Genomic DNA, 15,447 nt, shown 5'->3' on the forward strand with positions numbered 1-15,447 from the left:
TGACTCTAATTTGTTATCTATTTTGGAAAGATTAATTATCCCTCAATAATAAAGTAAATGTTAAAAGGATATCCCCCACAGTCTCTTCTTCTTCAGGCCTTTCCTGATTTAATCTTGTTATGTTCATGCTATATCATGAGTGGCTGAGCTCCAATCAGAGAAAATTCAGTGATGGAAGCTCTTTACTTGGGCTTCCCACTATTTATGTGTGGTATTCCCAATTTGTAGCTGTATTTGTGCTGGAGCAGACAGAAATAACCAATGAAAAAAATAGGAGCAATACAGTTTTATATTTAAAGTAATGTCATGAGACACCAAGATAGTAATCCAGGAACGCTCAAATTATGTTTTTTAACTATAAAGTATAAATTTAGTGAAAAAGACTAATTTCCAATAAATAATAGACAAGTATTAGAATGAAAAACATCACTTTCTATATAAATTTACTAAGGGAGAACTTTCAGTGAGGTTATCATAATTTTATTTTATAATCATAAAACTTTTCAGGAAATAGGTTACCAATTTGATACTGTAGATAAATTAACCCCAGTCATATACATATTTTTTAAAATGTGAATTTTTGGCAATACAGTTGAGAAGAATGATTTTGTAATTGCATATCTTTCTGTGTCTGGAATTCATCCCCTGTAAAGTCCTCTGGCCATGGGTGGCAGTGGCCTGCGGTCAAAATCTAAACATAAGTTCATCATCATCTTTTAATTTTGTGGTCTTGAGCTTTTGACCCAAAGAGGGGTTGGGGTTTCACTAGGGCAGGACTAAATGGAGCAAACACTTGTCTTTGGAGCCCAAGCACTGACCTTAAAGATGTAAAATGAATTGCCTGCTCCCTAGGTTATTGTTATAATCAGGTATGTGAAAATGAGCAGTAAGAATGTGAAGGAGAGAAACGAAGAGAGAGAGAGAGAGAACATTTCTTGGTTTGCTATAAGTATTTAGTACATATTTTATACTTTTTAATTTTATTTTTTAACCACATTCTGCTTTAAAAACTGTACATGGAAGAGTCAGGCTTCTGACTTTTAATGAATTGCTGTGAAATTTGGTTACATACATTACTCCAACCCTGTGGGGGGGGACAATTATAGTTCATTATATGCATCTCAAGTTGTTTATTCATTATGATGCACAAGGATAGTTTAAGGACTTGTTTCTGCCAAGAGCTCCCCCCACCAAATAATTTCACAACAGAGTAAAAACACATGGACTTTATATAAAGTAAAAATAGAAGTGATATAAGGGTTGTATTTTTATAGCTGTATTTGAGTACATTTCAAATGAATGTTTGTTAAACAGGGGGAAAAATCAGACTGGCATTGTCGTGATTCTAAGCGAATTAGGTGAGGCAGGAACAGGAAGAATCTGAGTAGCTTGCATTTAATTAGCACTTACTGGTACAAAATAAATTAGACAGATTTGTCTTGTTTTATGAGCAAGATCCTGTTTTTCTATTTCATTTTCTTTGTGCTTTTGGTAAGGACGGATCTGGCGCTTTGGATACTAAATAGGCAACTAATTCAATTGGTGCTTTCTCCGAGGGTCTGCTTGCAAACCGGTGCCAGACTCACTGGTCCTTTGTGTACTGCCCGCCCTGCATGTGTCTGGGCTCCCCTGGCCAGTCCGTTTTTTTGTCTCTGATGGTTAATAAGCTTTGAGCCTAGTAGTCAAATGTGGTGGGAACGGGGACAAGACGAGGGTCCTTAGTGAAGGTGTTTGTTGTTAAATAGAACAATTCAGCTGTCTCTTTAGAAAACTTGACAAAAGGAAATGCTCCCTGCTGAAAATTTTCTTAGCCTGTTGCACAAAAGATGAAGTTTGTTTAAGAAATTGCTGCTAAAGAAAGCGTCAACCCATTAAGGTAATTATATGGAACCTGTGCCGTATAACAGCTTAATTGATGTTAATGTTTGTCTAATTGGTGATTGGGAGAGTGCAAAGGACTAAAGGTCTTCCGAGCACTTTCAGTCACGGCTCTGAAAGGGGCTCTTCTGGTTTTCACAGTTATAACAATGCCTGCGCGTCTTTCTCAGATTACGCCTTGTTTTCAGCCCCTTACAGCATTCTGCTCCACTACTTAAAGCGTAAAATAAGGGTGAAGAGCCATTGTCTAATGCAGCCTTTTTCAAAGAGTGTTTCTGACAGGGATTGTTCTAGGAATCAGGCAGGAGAGAAGGGAGTGTGAGAGGTGAAAGCCACTATCACCCACTTGTGTCACCTCCCCAATGAGCAGCAAGAGCCGCCTAATTGCTGCATCTGTTTTTTTTTTTTTTTTTTTTCCTCCAAGCCTCCATTCTCTTAAACAAGATCCTTACACCGATGCCACATGTTCCTGTGGAATCTATCAAACAAAACAAAACAAAAAAACACCCCAACCTGGCTGACATTTTTTAAATTGGCATAAAAAGAACCGTTAGGAAAACATATATAACAATTAAATGCACGCGCAAAAATATATGAACTTTTCTTTTTCCTAAGATTTCACACATTGTGTGGACACACTTACAGATAGAATTAGATAAAAGAATACATTGTGGGTACCTAAACACATGTATGTGACTTTTCTGTGTAAAGATACACGCATGGTTATTACGTGGATACTTACGCATGCAGACACAAATGTATAGATTTGGAAACCTTGCTTTTGTTTCTATATGAGAAAGCCATTTAAATGTGTCATCCATCTTTGTATTTTTTTTTTAAAAAAAAAAGTCATAGTAAACACCGTTGATCCAGGTTATAAAACTCAACTGCTTAAATATTTTACATTCCTAGATAAACTGATTGAAGAGCCAAGATTTGTCTTAAAAAAAAAATTCTCAGCTTACACACTCATTCATTCGCGCGTGCAGACACACACACACAATGCATTTAACATACCCACCGCCCCCCCCCCCCCCACCATCCTGCAAAGTTATAGTTCTCAGGCTTTTGAATTTTTATGTTTTACATTCCTATATTTAACAGATTGATATTTTCCTGTTTGTTCTCTTTAAGATTTCTTTTCTACATACAGAGTGTATTCATGTGCTATCCTAATGAGGAAATGACGAGTTTTTATCAACCTTATTAAACATACACCCAGAAGATATCCATTTGAATAAGGGGCCAATTACTAAGTGTGTCTTCAGTTAGAAAGAACTTAGCTTTTACCTTGTACTTTGGCTCTCCATGTCTCTAATTAATTGAATCTTGAAATCGTTGGACTTTCAGCTTAAGAGAAGACTGAAGAAGGGAACTTAACAACACTGCCTATTCCTTTATGTCTAGAACGGGCTGAAAAAAAAAAAAAAAAAACACCTGTAATGCTAAAAGACTCAGGCTTTTGTCTGTTTCTAATATTACTTTTCTGCCTAATTGCCATCACTGCCACGTACATTAGGCCCTTTTTCAGCAGGGTTAAAACAGGGCCAGTGATGAATGGAAAACTGATTGTACTGCTGTCAAACTTGAATGTGAGGCTTATTCTAGAGATAGAAGTATGAGGAAAAGGACAGAGAATTGCACTTCATTAAAGCTCTACCAAGCTGATTGGAGTGGAGGAGGTAATTGAGATTTAAAGTGGCATTCCCATCACACTGTCCCTTTTTCAACTTAACAACTGTCATTCAAGCCACATAGGGCAACAATTGGCCAGATTTCCCAGCTCTTCTGAGTAATAAAACAGACACTCACCTTCTGGCTATTCGTTTTACTTACTTTGTTCTAATTTCCAATTCATGTGTCATTAGTGAACGAAGATTGACAAGAAATAGCTTTGACCTCACAGATTTGACCTTCAACCCCAAAGACCCAACTCCAGTCTGAACATAGGTTGGAATATGCTAAGAAACACCTTTCCTTTGCACAAGAATGAATGGCAGTTTTTTCATCATTGTACCACCCCCTGCTTGCCACTACATTTAGACTATGAGACATGTCAACTGCCTGTCACAATTACAATAGACACAGCAAACCAGAATTTTCCCCAAATCCAAGGGGAACTTCCTGAACAAAGAGTAAATTTTATTGCACAGATTTTGGAGACCTCCAATTTGTAGAGCCATAATGAATGCATCCCACAGACAAATAGGTAGTTGTTAATTATCCCAGCAATTTCTTTTTTTAATGTGCTAACAACACAGCACGCTAAGCCTTCATATCCTACACTGTTACCTGATGATCTCATCACATTTGCAACGATGGTAGTCTGGGAAGAAGGCATTATTATAGCAAGTATGCATGACAATAAGTTACATGATTATAATCCCTTATTTTCATGATTTAATAAAAAGAAAGTGTGATATTTTGGAAACAAATGGATTTAGCTACACCTTTACTAAACCAGTTGAAGTAGTTTACCTATAGAATCACTTTATTATAAACATAATCTTTGTATTTTCCTTGACTGAGTATCCTAAAGCTTACATATACCAATTTTGTGTCATCAAAGCACACCGTGGATAAAAAATGTTGAAGGGCAAGACCTATGACCTGAATAATAACCCTCAATGAATTTAAAAGTAATTTATGCCTTTCACACAGTTTTGAATAGTAATTGGGTCCTGGAAATCTATTACAGCAAGGAAATTGTTATGGTTTTTTCACATTAAGTGACAAACATTTGGATGATTCTTGTGTTACATCCCCCTCAACCCCTAAACAGAATAGTGAAATACACCACTTTATCGTGTCAAGTGTTCAAAAACTTGACTCCATTTCCTTCATGATAAAACTTTGGGAAACACTATCAGGTTGCTGCTTTGGCTTTATTTTAATGAATTGTGAAGTCATTTTCATTTTACCTGTAAAATTCATTCTTCTGCAGGTATTTTTTCCTTTTCAATCATGGATTTACCCACTTTAATGGATGTCACTGTCATTTGTTTTTCCCTTGCAATATTCTTCTCTTGTAACATGGATTCGCGTCACTCATTGTGCTTCACTGTATTTTCTGAATTTCTTGCTTGTGTTACTTAAAAAGGAGTATACAATAAATTTCCTTACAGCAGGAGGCATTAACTTTCATGAGAAATCACAATTGTTACCACATCATCCGTAAGTACTCTCAAAGCTACCACTTTCAGAAAATTTAAATAAAAGTCAAAGAACTGATTTTTTAAATGGTGATTACCATATAAATCAAAAGAATCATTTCAGCATAGGACAAACTTCCAGGGTATGACATGGTAAGAGTTTACTAATAACTGTAAAAATGCAGGGATAAATGGAGTATTCTTTATTAGATCCGTGTCACAATTATGTTTGAAACATGTTTTCAGGGTAATGACAATAACAAGTGCCATCATTTTGCCCCAATGCATGTACCTTCTCTGTTACATAGTGCTCTTCCAGCCAAACAATAAAGAAAACTCTTTGTATTTAGAATTTTGCTTTCTTGCGAGTAAATTTTTATGTCCTTATAGCTTAGAGAAGGTCAAAATCTACAGTTTTATCCCAGCAGCACATTAGTGATCATCAAAAGAAATAGATCTCTAACTGTTGGTAGCTTCTATAGAAATGTCTTTCATCCTACACCTGTGACAACTGCCCTGTGTTAGTGAAGCCAACAGGGTCAGGCCACAGGTCAAGGGTCAGGGCACTGTCAAGGGGAAGTTATTCTTCATTCTACTAAATCTTATCATTTTCATCTAATGTGATATCCACCTGTCAGAGAACGTAGGCGATTGTCTTGTCTAAGTGCTGCGCTTTCCACTTCAAAGAGAGTACATTTTATTACTTTTTTATAATTACCATTTTTTTATTTTCAAAATTTTATCTTCCAAATAAACACACTGAACTGATAAGCGATCTCCAAGACTTAATATTTTTATACTAAAATCACAACAAGAAGTGATACTAAAAACAGGGTTCAGGTATTAGTGTCGGTTTGATTGATTTAATGGTTATATTATGAATTGAGTTAAAAAAAGAGTTAACTAAACAAATAATGAAATGAGTAGCAGTGGATAATGAATAGTAGAATAGCTTGATGACTTTATGTGTGCCTGAGTGTATTCCTACACAATGGCACGCTCACCGCAGATATTATGGGCTGGCACAACATCCTGCTAGCAAGTAGGTTTCTAAGATATAATAAAACACGCACGTTCCGAGAAATCTTTTCATAACGGACTTCAGTTAAGTATACACAGTTGAATCTGCTTTTGCTATACTGGTATATAATAAAATTCGACTTCTAATGCAGTATAGTGAAAGACTCAGTTACTCAGTGTAATGCAGTATGCAAATTGCAGTTCCCCTTGTCATGAGATTCGACTCACAAGACAAATTTGTGTTAGCATCTTCCAAAGGAAAAAAAATGATATCTCAAAGCTTTAAAAAGCACATTACAAGTGACTAAGTTTGGCCATTTAGTCCTTCTCTCTCATTGCAAGGAAAATAAATCACAAATAAGTTTCATGCTATCCTTTGTATTCAGAGAAATGTAAACCAAATATCTAGCATTTCATATCTTTTCTTTCTGGCAATTCCCATAAGAATAACATAGTGCAATGAAAAGTTATAGATGGGAACTCAAGGAGCCGTATGCTTTAGCCTCAAATCTGCTATTAGCCTGCTGAGTAGCATGAACCTCAGTTTCCCCAGCTGTCAAACGGGAGTAAGAGTGTTATTCTCAACTCTATAGATTTTTAATGGCTTAACAGTATCTTTTCCCATCATGTTTAAGAGATAGAAACCTATCTTTTGTGCTCCTTACAAAGAGTTTTATCTTAGTTCCTGGTAAAAGCTATCTTAGTTCCTAGTAAAAGCCTATATGTTTCACCCACATGGTCTTAATCTTGAGGACAGGAATTTATCTTCTTCATTTTTTTACCTAATTACTTAGCAAAGTGTCTGTTGAATTAATAAATGAGGAAATAATTCTTCGGGTAACTACATATCCTGCTTTATGCCTATTTTGACTTTATGCCTTTACGCCTGTTTATTTACTAATAGGCCTATTTCACTTTCAAACATATCCCAGTTTGGATGACAAATTATATGGTATTCTTCATTTCCTTAATGGAAGAAGAAACTACTTATATCACCAATTTATTTGAGATCAATTGATGTCACTCGGATTTCTCTTTTCTTTACAAAATAACTCTAATTTGTCTACGTATCTTTATAACCTGTTTGTTTTAAAGTTTAGATATTAATTTAGTGAACAACTGAAGCATATATTTGGGCTTCTACACTTATTGCTATATTCAAATATATCCAATATTTAAATCACTCTGCTTCAAAGACAATTTTGAGTTCCTTACAAATTTAAGGTTATAGAGTTCTAATAAATATAGTCCTATTTTTAAAGGGATCCCCCAGACTGCATCTAAAGTTCTCACATTTTAATAAGCATTATCTTAGGTAATCAACCCTCTGTGTTATTTGTCATAGTTATACATAAAACTATCTATTAATGTATCTCCTGAAAGAAATAACCTTCTACTAGCAAGCAGAAATAAACAATATGTTTCAATAGATCTTGTCGTAGAAAATACTAATTCTGTAAACAGGACACACTTGCGAGGGCAAGGATGGAATCATATGTTTTATCTTTATGATAATAATTGTTTTAAGAAATGACACCTTAAAACATAAAGCATATAGTTCAAAAATTGATATATTTGGGCCCTGTGTCTGTATATAGCTATATATTAGGAACATGACAATTTGTGATGCCAGCATGAACAATGATTTTCCTAAGAAGACATTTCCAAATTCACCCACCTTTTTGTCCAGTCTTGACATGTTTTTCAAACAATCCACTCACTTATTTAAACATTCTATATACTGATACATCAAAAGCTCTGATAAAGGCCTTGATGTAAAAACAAACCAAACCAGAGGGGAAAAAATACATGGTTGTTTTGCAAAATAGAACTCTTAGCTTATAAAGAAAATAACATTTTCAACATTTAATATTTCCAATTGAAATACAGACATTTATTGTAGGTTCTTTAGGAACCTGTAATACTGCTACTGGTTCCATGTAGTCAATGTGCATAACTCAATTTTTGACTTTTGAGGTAATATGGAAGCAGATATTCTCAGAAACCAACAGAGACATTGTGCAGATTTGGACACTAGAAGAGCCAGCTACCTTCTGTTTTATTTTAGCTTTGTTGTTTCATCTTCGTCATATCATATCCAACTAAAATTGGAGGAAAATGTCAGAAGAAGCTTACAGGTGAGTCATGGCGATCACTTCTGACCAGCCACCAGTTGAATCACCAAACTACAGTAATTGCTCTTAATAAGCTTATCACTGGCCAAATGGAAAGGGGAAAATGAGAGTGGACCCTACAAACGTTCAATAACTTCCAAATCCTTAACATAATTACATTTTTAACCTTGGTTCAGCTCAAAAATAATATTGGTTGAGATAAGTAAAGATAGACAAGTAAAAACAGTATTGATGGCACTTCCTAGATTTCTCAAGACGTCATGAGTTCTTTTAGCATCTTTCTGACTTGTAATCAAACCTGAATTCAGTTGTTTCCAAAAAGTTAGGAAAGCTAATAACCGAAAAATAAAATAAAAAGGAAAAATCGTGCCTGTTTCTATGCCTGAGTTATGTACATTTAAGGAAAAAAGTAGAATCTTTTCAATACAAGTACCTGAATAATTTATGTGAAAAGCAAATATATTCCTTGAAATGACCTATAAAGAATGCTCTCCCTCTCTACATTAAATATGTAGTAAACCCTCTTTCCTCAATGTGAAGAATTACGGAAATCCACCCAAAATAGCCTTAATTAAATACATGGAGATAAGCCTCAAAATCAATTCAGCTGAGCATGAAAGTCACAAAGGTAGAAACTTGATGACTTTAATTTAAATATTCTTTAAAGAATTAATTGAGAAGTATTCTAGTAGAGGGGGAAATGTCTGAAATGGAGTCTGTTGTGATCTCTCATCAACTTGATTCCTCTAAGTTTGTTGATTCAGATGCTCTGATGCCTTTTACTATTAAGATTCTTAGTTGTAAAACATTTTTCACTTTTTATGTCTTCAGAATCCAGGTTGCTTTTTAGTGAAATTATTTATTTTGAGATAATTGTGTAGTCATATGCAATTGTAAGAAATAATACAGAAAGATTCTACCCCCAGTTTTCTCCAATGATAACATTCTGCAGAACTACAGTACAATATCACAACCAGGATGTTGACATTGACAGTATTAAGATACAGAATATTTCTATCACCACAAGGATCCCTCATGCTGCCAAATATAACCACATCCACTTCCTCCCACCTCTACCCTCTCCTTATATTGTCAACCATTAATGCATTCTCTATTTTGTAATTTTGCCATTTCAATATTATATAAACAAAATCATAAAGTATGTTACTTTTTAGGATGTTTTCACCCAGCAAAATTATGTGGAGAATCATCCAGATTGTGGCATGTATTCATATTTCCTTCCTTTTTATTGATGAGTAATATCCCATGGTATGGATGTTCCGCTGTTTGTTTAATCAATCACCTGTTAAAGGATGTCTGGATAATTTCCAGTGTAGGAAGATTATAAATACAACTGCTGTCAACATTTATGCACAAGTTTTTGTGTGAACATAAGTCTTCATTTCTCTGAGATAAATGCCCAGGAGTGTAATCGACAGTTAATGTGGTAGTTGCATGCTTAGTTCTTTAACTGCCAAACTGTTTTCCACAGTGTCTGCACCATTTTATATTCCCACCAGCAATATATGAATTATCCAGTTTCTCTGAAGCCTTGTTAACATTTGGTCTTGTCACTCTTTTATATTTTGGTCATTCTGAAAAGCTTATATGATATCTTGTATTTTTTTATATTAATAAACTTTATTTCTTAGAGTTGTTTTAGGTTCACAGAGAAAATGAGAAGAAAGTACAGAGAATTTCCAAATATCCCCAGTCCCCACACATGTACAACCGCCACCACTATTGATATTCTACACCACAGTGATATATTTGTTACAGTCAATGAACCTACATTGACACATCATTATCACCCAGAGTCTGTAGTTCACATTAGGGTTTACTCTTGGTGTTGAGAAAAGGTATAGTAACAAAAGTATAACATGCATTCACCATTGGTGTTGTACACAAAGGTATGGTAACACAAATATAATGACATGCATTATCATACTTTATAACTTCACTGCCCTAAAAATCCTCTGTGTTCTATTTATTCTTTCTCCCTACCTCCTAACCCTTGTCAGCCACTGATCTTTATATTGTCTCCATAGTTATGATTTCTCCAGAATGTCTTATAATTGGAATCACACAGTATATAACTCTTTCAAGTTGGCTCCTTTTGCTTACTAATATGCATTTAGGTTTCCTCTATGTCTTGTCTGGCCTTGACAGCCCATTTCTTTTTAGTGCTGAGTAATATTCCACTCTTTGGATGTACTACGATTTATTTATTCATTCACCTACTGAGAGAGATGGTTGCTTCCAAGTTCTGACAATTATTGATAAAGCTGCTATAAAAAATGCAAGTACAGATTTGTGTGTGGACATAGTTTTGTTATTCATTTGGGTAAATACCAAGGAACACAATTTCTGTATCATATGTTAAGAGTATGTTTAGTTTCCTAAGAGACTGTCAGTCTTCCAAAGTAACTAAATTATTTTGCACTCCTATCAGCAATGAATTAGAATTCTAATTGCTCTACATCCTCGCCAGCATTTGGTGTTGTCACTGATTTGAATTTTGGCCATTTCAATATGTTTATAGTGATATCTCATTATTTTAATTTGTAATTTTCTATGACACATATTGAACATCTTGTCATATGCTATCTGTATATCTTATTTGTTAAGCTTTTGTTTAGGCTGCAGTCTTTTGCCCTTTTCTTTTCTTTTCTTTCTTTCTTTTTTTTTTTTTTTTCTAGTTTCACTCTTGTTGCCCAAGCTGGAGTGCAGTGGCATGATCTCAGTTCACTACACAGCTCTGTCTCTGGGTTCAAGCAATTCTCCTGCCTCAGCCTCCCGAGTAGCTGGGAGTACAGATGCACACCACCAAGCCCAGCTATTTTTGTATTTTAGTAGAGATGGGGTTTCACCATGTTGGCCAAGCAGATCTTGGACTCCCGACCTCAAGTGAGCCACCCGTCTCGGCCTCCCAAAATGCTGGGATTACAGGCGTGAGCCACTGTGCCCATTTTGCCCATTTTAAAATCAGATTGTTCATTTTCTTGTTGTTAAGTTTTAAGATTCCCTTGTAAATTTTGTGTTTTTTGTTTGTTTTTCCCCCTCTGTTCTTATTTATTTGTTTGTTTCTTTGCTTTGATATGGAGTCTCATTCTGTTGACTAGGCTGGAATGCAGTGGTGTAGTCTCAGCTCACTGCAACCTCTGCCTTCCAGGTTCAAGTGATTCTCCTGCCTCAGCCTTCCGAGTAGCTGGGACTACGGGCAGGTGCCACCACGCCGGGCTCGTTTTTTGTATTTTTAGTAGAGATGAGGTTTTACCATGTTGGCCAGGTTGGTCTAGAACCCCTGACCTCACGTGATCCACCCACCTTGGCCTCCCAAAATGCTGGGATTATAGGCATGAGCCACCGTGCTTGGCCTCCTTTGTATATTCTGAATAGCAGTCCTTTATCAAATGTATATTTTGCAAATATTTTTTCCCAGTTTGGGGCTTGGCTTCTTACTCTTTTGTCATTGTGGGTTTACTTTGCAATTCCCTAATGGTTAATGATGTTGAACATCTCTGCATATCTTTATTTGTCATATGTGTGTCCTTTTCAGTGAAATATCTTTCCATATCTTTCTACCATTTTTTCAATGGATTTTTTATTGTATTTTATTTAGTTTATTGCTGACTTTTAAGAGTTATTTACATATTCTAGATAATGAATATCTGGTTTGCAAATATTTTCTCACAATCTGTACCTTGTATTTTCATCTGCTTAAAGAGTCTTTCATAGGTAAAATTTATAATTTTGAAGAAGAAACATTTATTCATTTTTAGCTTTATAGATTTTGCTTTAAGTGTCAAGCCTAACAACTCTTTGTCTTAAGCCTGCATCCTGAATACTTTCTCCTATGTTTTATTTTAAACATTGTGTAGTTTTATATGCTACATCAAAGTCCATGATCTATTTTGAGCTAATTTTTATGTAAGGCATGAGACTCAGCTCAAGGTTTACTTTTTTGCCCTATGGATGTTCAATTGCCCTAGCATCATTTATTGAAAAGGCTATCTTTCCTCCATTAAATTGCTCTTGCACCCTTTTCAAAAATTGCTTGGGCATATTTGTATGTGTCTATTTCTGAGTTCCCTATTCTGGTCCATTGATCGATGTGACTGTCCCTCCACCAACACCACACAGGCTTGGATTATTGTGGCATTATAATAAGAAGAATATGAGAATAAGAATTATATTTTTATTCTTATTTTCAAAATTGCTCTACCTAGTCTAGTTTTTATTTCTTTTTTTTTTACTTTCCATATAGACTTATAAAAGTATTATTTATATCTACAAAAGGTATTACTGGGATATTGATAGGAATTGGATTAAACCTGCATGTTCGTTTGAGAATTGACATCTATACTGCTTTGATTTTCCCAATGCACAAACACAGTACCTCCCTCTGTTTGTTGAGATTTTCTTGATTTCTGCTGTCAATGTTTTGCAGTCTTCTTCATGCAAGTTTTGTGTTTTATTAGATTTACACTTAATCACTTTATTTTGAGTGAATTTACATGGTACTGTATTTTTAATTTTGATGTCCACATATTCATTAGTAGCATTTAGAAATACAATTGTTTGTTGTATATTTAACTTACACTCAACATGCTGAACTTAATTATCAGGTTTATAAGATGGTTTTTTGGTAGCTTCTTTGGAATTTTCTAGGTAGACAATCATGCCACTGGCCAATGGGGCAGTCTTATTTCTTTATTTCTGATCTGTGTTTTAATTTTTTAAAATTATACGTCTAGGACATCTAGTACTTTGTGAAATAAGAGTGGTGAGAGCAGACATCCTTGTTTCACAACTTTGGGAGAAAGCAGTGTTCAACCATTAAGTATAAGGTTAACTGAAGGTATTTTGTAGATGCTATTTATCGAGTCTGGGAAGTTCAGCCTCATTTCCAGAATTCTCAGAGTTTTCATCACAAATGGATATTAAATTTTGTTAAATCCTTCTTAAGAACCAATTGCCAAGATTATGTGATTTTTCCTTTTCACCTCTTAATATGGTAAAGATTATATTGATTGACTTTTGGATATTGAACTAGCTTTGCATCACTGAGATAAACTCCACTTAGTCATAGTGTATAACTTCTTTTATACGATGGTTAATTTCATTTGCTGATACAGTCATATGTCACTTAGTGACAGACATATATTCTGAAAAATGTGTCATTAGGTGATTTTGTTGTGCAAACATCACAGGGCATATTTACACAACTAGATAATCAAGTCTACTACACATCTAGGCTACATGGTATAGCCTATTGCTCCTAGGTCACAAACCTGTACAGCATGTTACTGTACTGAATACTGTAGGCAGTTATAGCACATTGCTAAGTATTGGTGTATTGAAACATAGAAAAGGTAAAGTAAAAATCTGATACTATTTCTTATGGGATTACTTATGGGATTACCATCGCATATGCAGTCTGCGTTGACTGAAACATTGCTGTGCATCACATAACTGTATTTTATTAAGGAGCTTTGCATTTATATTCATGAGGGATATTAATGTCTAGTTTTCTACTTTTGTACTGAGGATACTAGCTTCAAAAATGAATTGAGAAGTATTCTCTTCTCTTTTATTTTCTGGAAGAAATTGTATAGCAGTGGTGTTAGCAATTCTTTAAACATTTGGTAGAATTCTCCTGTGAAACCATCTGGGCTTGAAAATTGCTTTATCAATTACAAATCTGATTTCCTTGTTACAGGGTTATTTTCATTTTGAATTTCATGTTTGATAAGTTATGGTAGTTCGCATTTTTTGAGGAATTAGTTCATTTTATCTAACTTGTCAAGCCTATATGTATAGAATTTTTGTAGTGTTCCCTGGTTATTCTTTTGATGTCCACAGTATCTGTAGTGATGTTCCCGTCTCATTCCTGAGATTGGCAATTTGTGTTGTCTCTCTTTTTTCTTTGACTTACTAGAGGTTCCAACTTTGTTAACCTTTGCAAACAATGAGATCTTTATTTCATAAATAGTTCTCTACTGTTTTTCCTTCAATTTCATTTATTTCCCCTCTTTATCAAATAATTCCCTTTCTTCTTTATTTTCTTCCACTTGCTTTGGGTTTGTTTTAATTTCCACTGTTATATTCCTGGATGAAAGGTTGGAGTGCTTCATTACTAACACCACAGGGATGGGAAGAAAAGGATGGAAAGATCTGGCTATGAGCCAGTGTATTAGTCCATTTTCATGCTGCTAATAAAGACATACCTGAGATTGGGTAATTTATAAAGAAAAAGAGGTGTAATGGACTCAGTTCCACATGGCTGGGGGGGACTCACAATCATAGCAGAAGGTGAAAGGCATGTCTTGCGTGGTAGGAAGTCAGAGAGAATGAGAACCCAGTGAAAGGGGTTTCCCCTTATAAGATCATCGGATCTCATGAGACTTGCTCACTATCATGAGAACATCACGAGAAGGACCCCACACCATAATTCAATTACTTCCCACTGGGTCGCTCCCACAAACCATAGGAATTACGGAAGCTACAATTCAAGGTAAGATTTGTGTGGGGACACACCCAAACCATATCAGGGAGACTGCCCTCGTACCTCATTAAGGCACGGTAGGCTTTCCAAGTGATCTCTACTGACATCATAGGGCAGGAGTACAGAACAGGTTAAGGGAGAGAGTTCGTTACTGCTTGAGGGGAAGAGGGGAACTAAAGTCTCAGCTCCCTATACCATTTTGGCAAGGAATTTGAGGTGCATCATTGCAGCCTAGAGTGGGTGGAGGTCTAGTCTCCTAGTTCAGCCTTTGTTGGTACGAGTAGGGTGGGACCACAGTTTTTTCTGCTGTGTTTTGGCTGATGTAGAGCAGTTATTGTCCATAGCTTCCAGTCTTGTTAGACTGACCCTTCCTGAGCAAGAACAGACTTTTATTGGAGCTTTTTCTGTCTGCATCCACTGGTATTTCCAGTTTACCAACTTCTTCAGTTCCAAATATGAGATACGTGAAACAAAAAGGAAAAATAGAGAACTGGCCTTTAGTCCTAAAGCCTCTAGGCAGCATGCCTTTTTCAATTCAGTTTTCAGAGTCATCTTATGTTTATTTTATATATAATGCCCAAGGTTTTCAGTCTTACTCAGGGAAAAGTGTATCTTCCTAAAAGGGGAAATCAATCAACATTATTTTTATAATTTATAATGATGTTGGTTATGTATTATATTAGTGAAGTTCCACTCAGTGTATAATAGAAATTGTTCCTCAATAGAAAATTTAGGTCTAGCCGGGCGTGGTGGC

At 35.4% G+C, this 15,447-nt stretch overlaps 1 long non-coding RNA gene across 1 annotated transcript in view; it reads left to right on the plus strand.

Moving 5' to 3' along the window:
• Positions 1 to 1,745: 1,745 nt before the first annotated feature.
• Positions 1,746 to 15,447, plus strand: part of LOC105511669 — a 43,364-nt gene continuing 29,662 nt past the window's right edge. Inside the window, exons 1-2 of the long non-coding RNA XR_001001749.1 lie at positions 1,746 to 1,876; positions 8,028 to 8,188. This is a non-coding gene — a long non-coding RNA (uncharacterized LOC105511669). The remainder of the gene's footprint in view (positions 1,877 to 8,027; positions 8,189 to 15,447) is intronic.

The sequence above is a fragment of the Colobus angolensis genome, unplaced genomic scaffold, assembly GCF_000951035.1.
Source record: "Colobus angolensis palliatus isolate OR3802 unplaced genomic scaffold, Cang.pa_1.0 Scaffold202, whole genome shotgun sequence".
NCBI classification, from domain to species: domain Eukaryota; kingdom Metazoa; phylum Chordata; class Mammalia; order Primates; family Cercopithecidae; genus Colobus; species Colobus angolensis.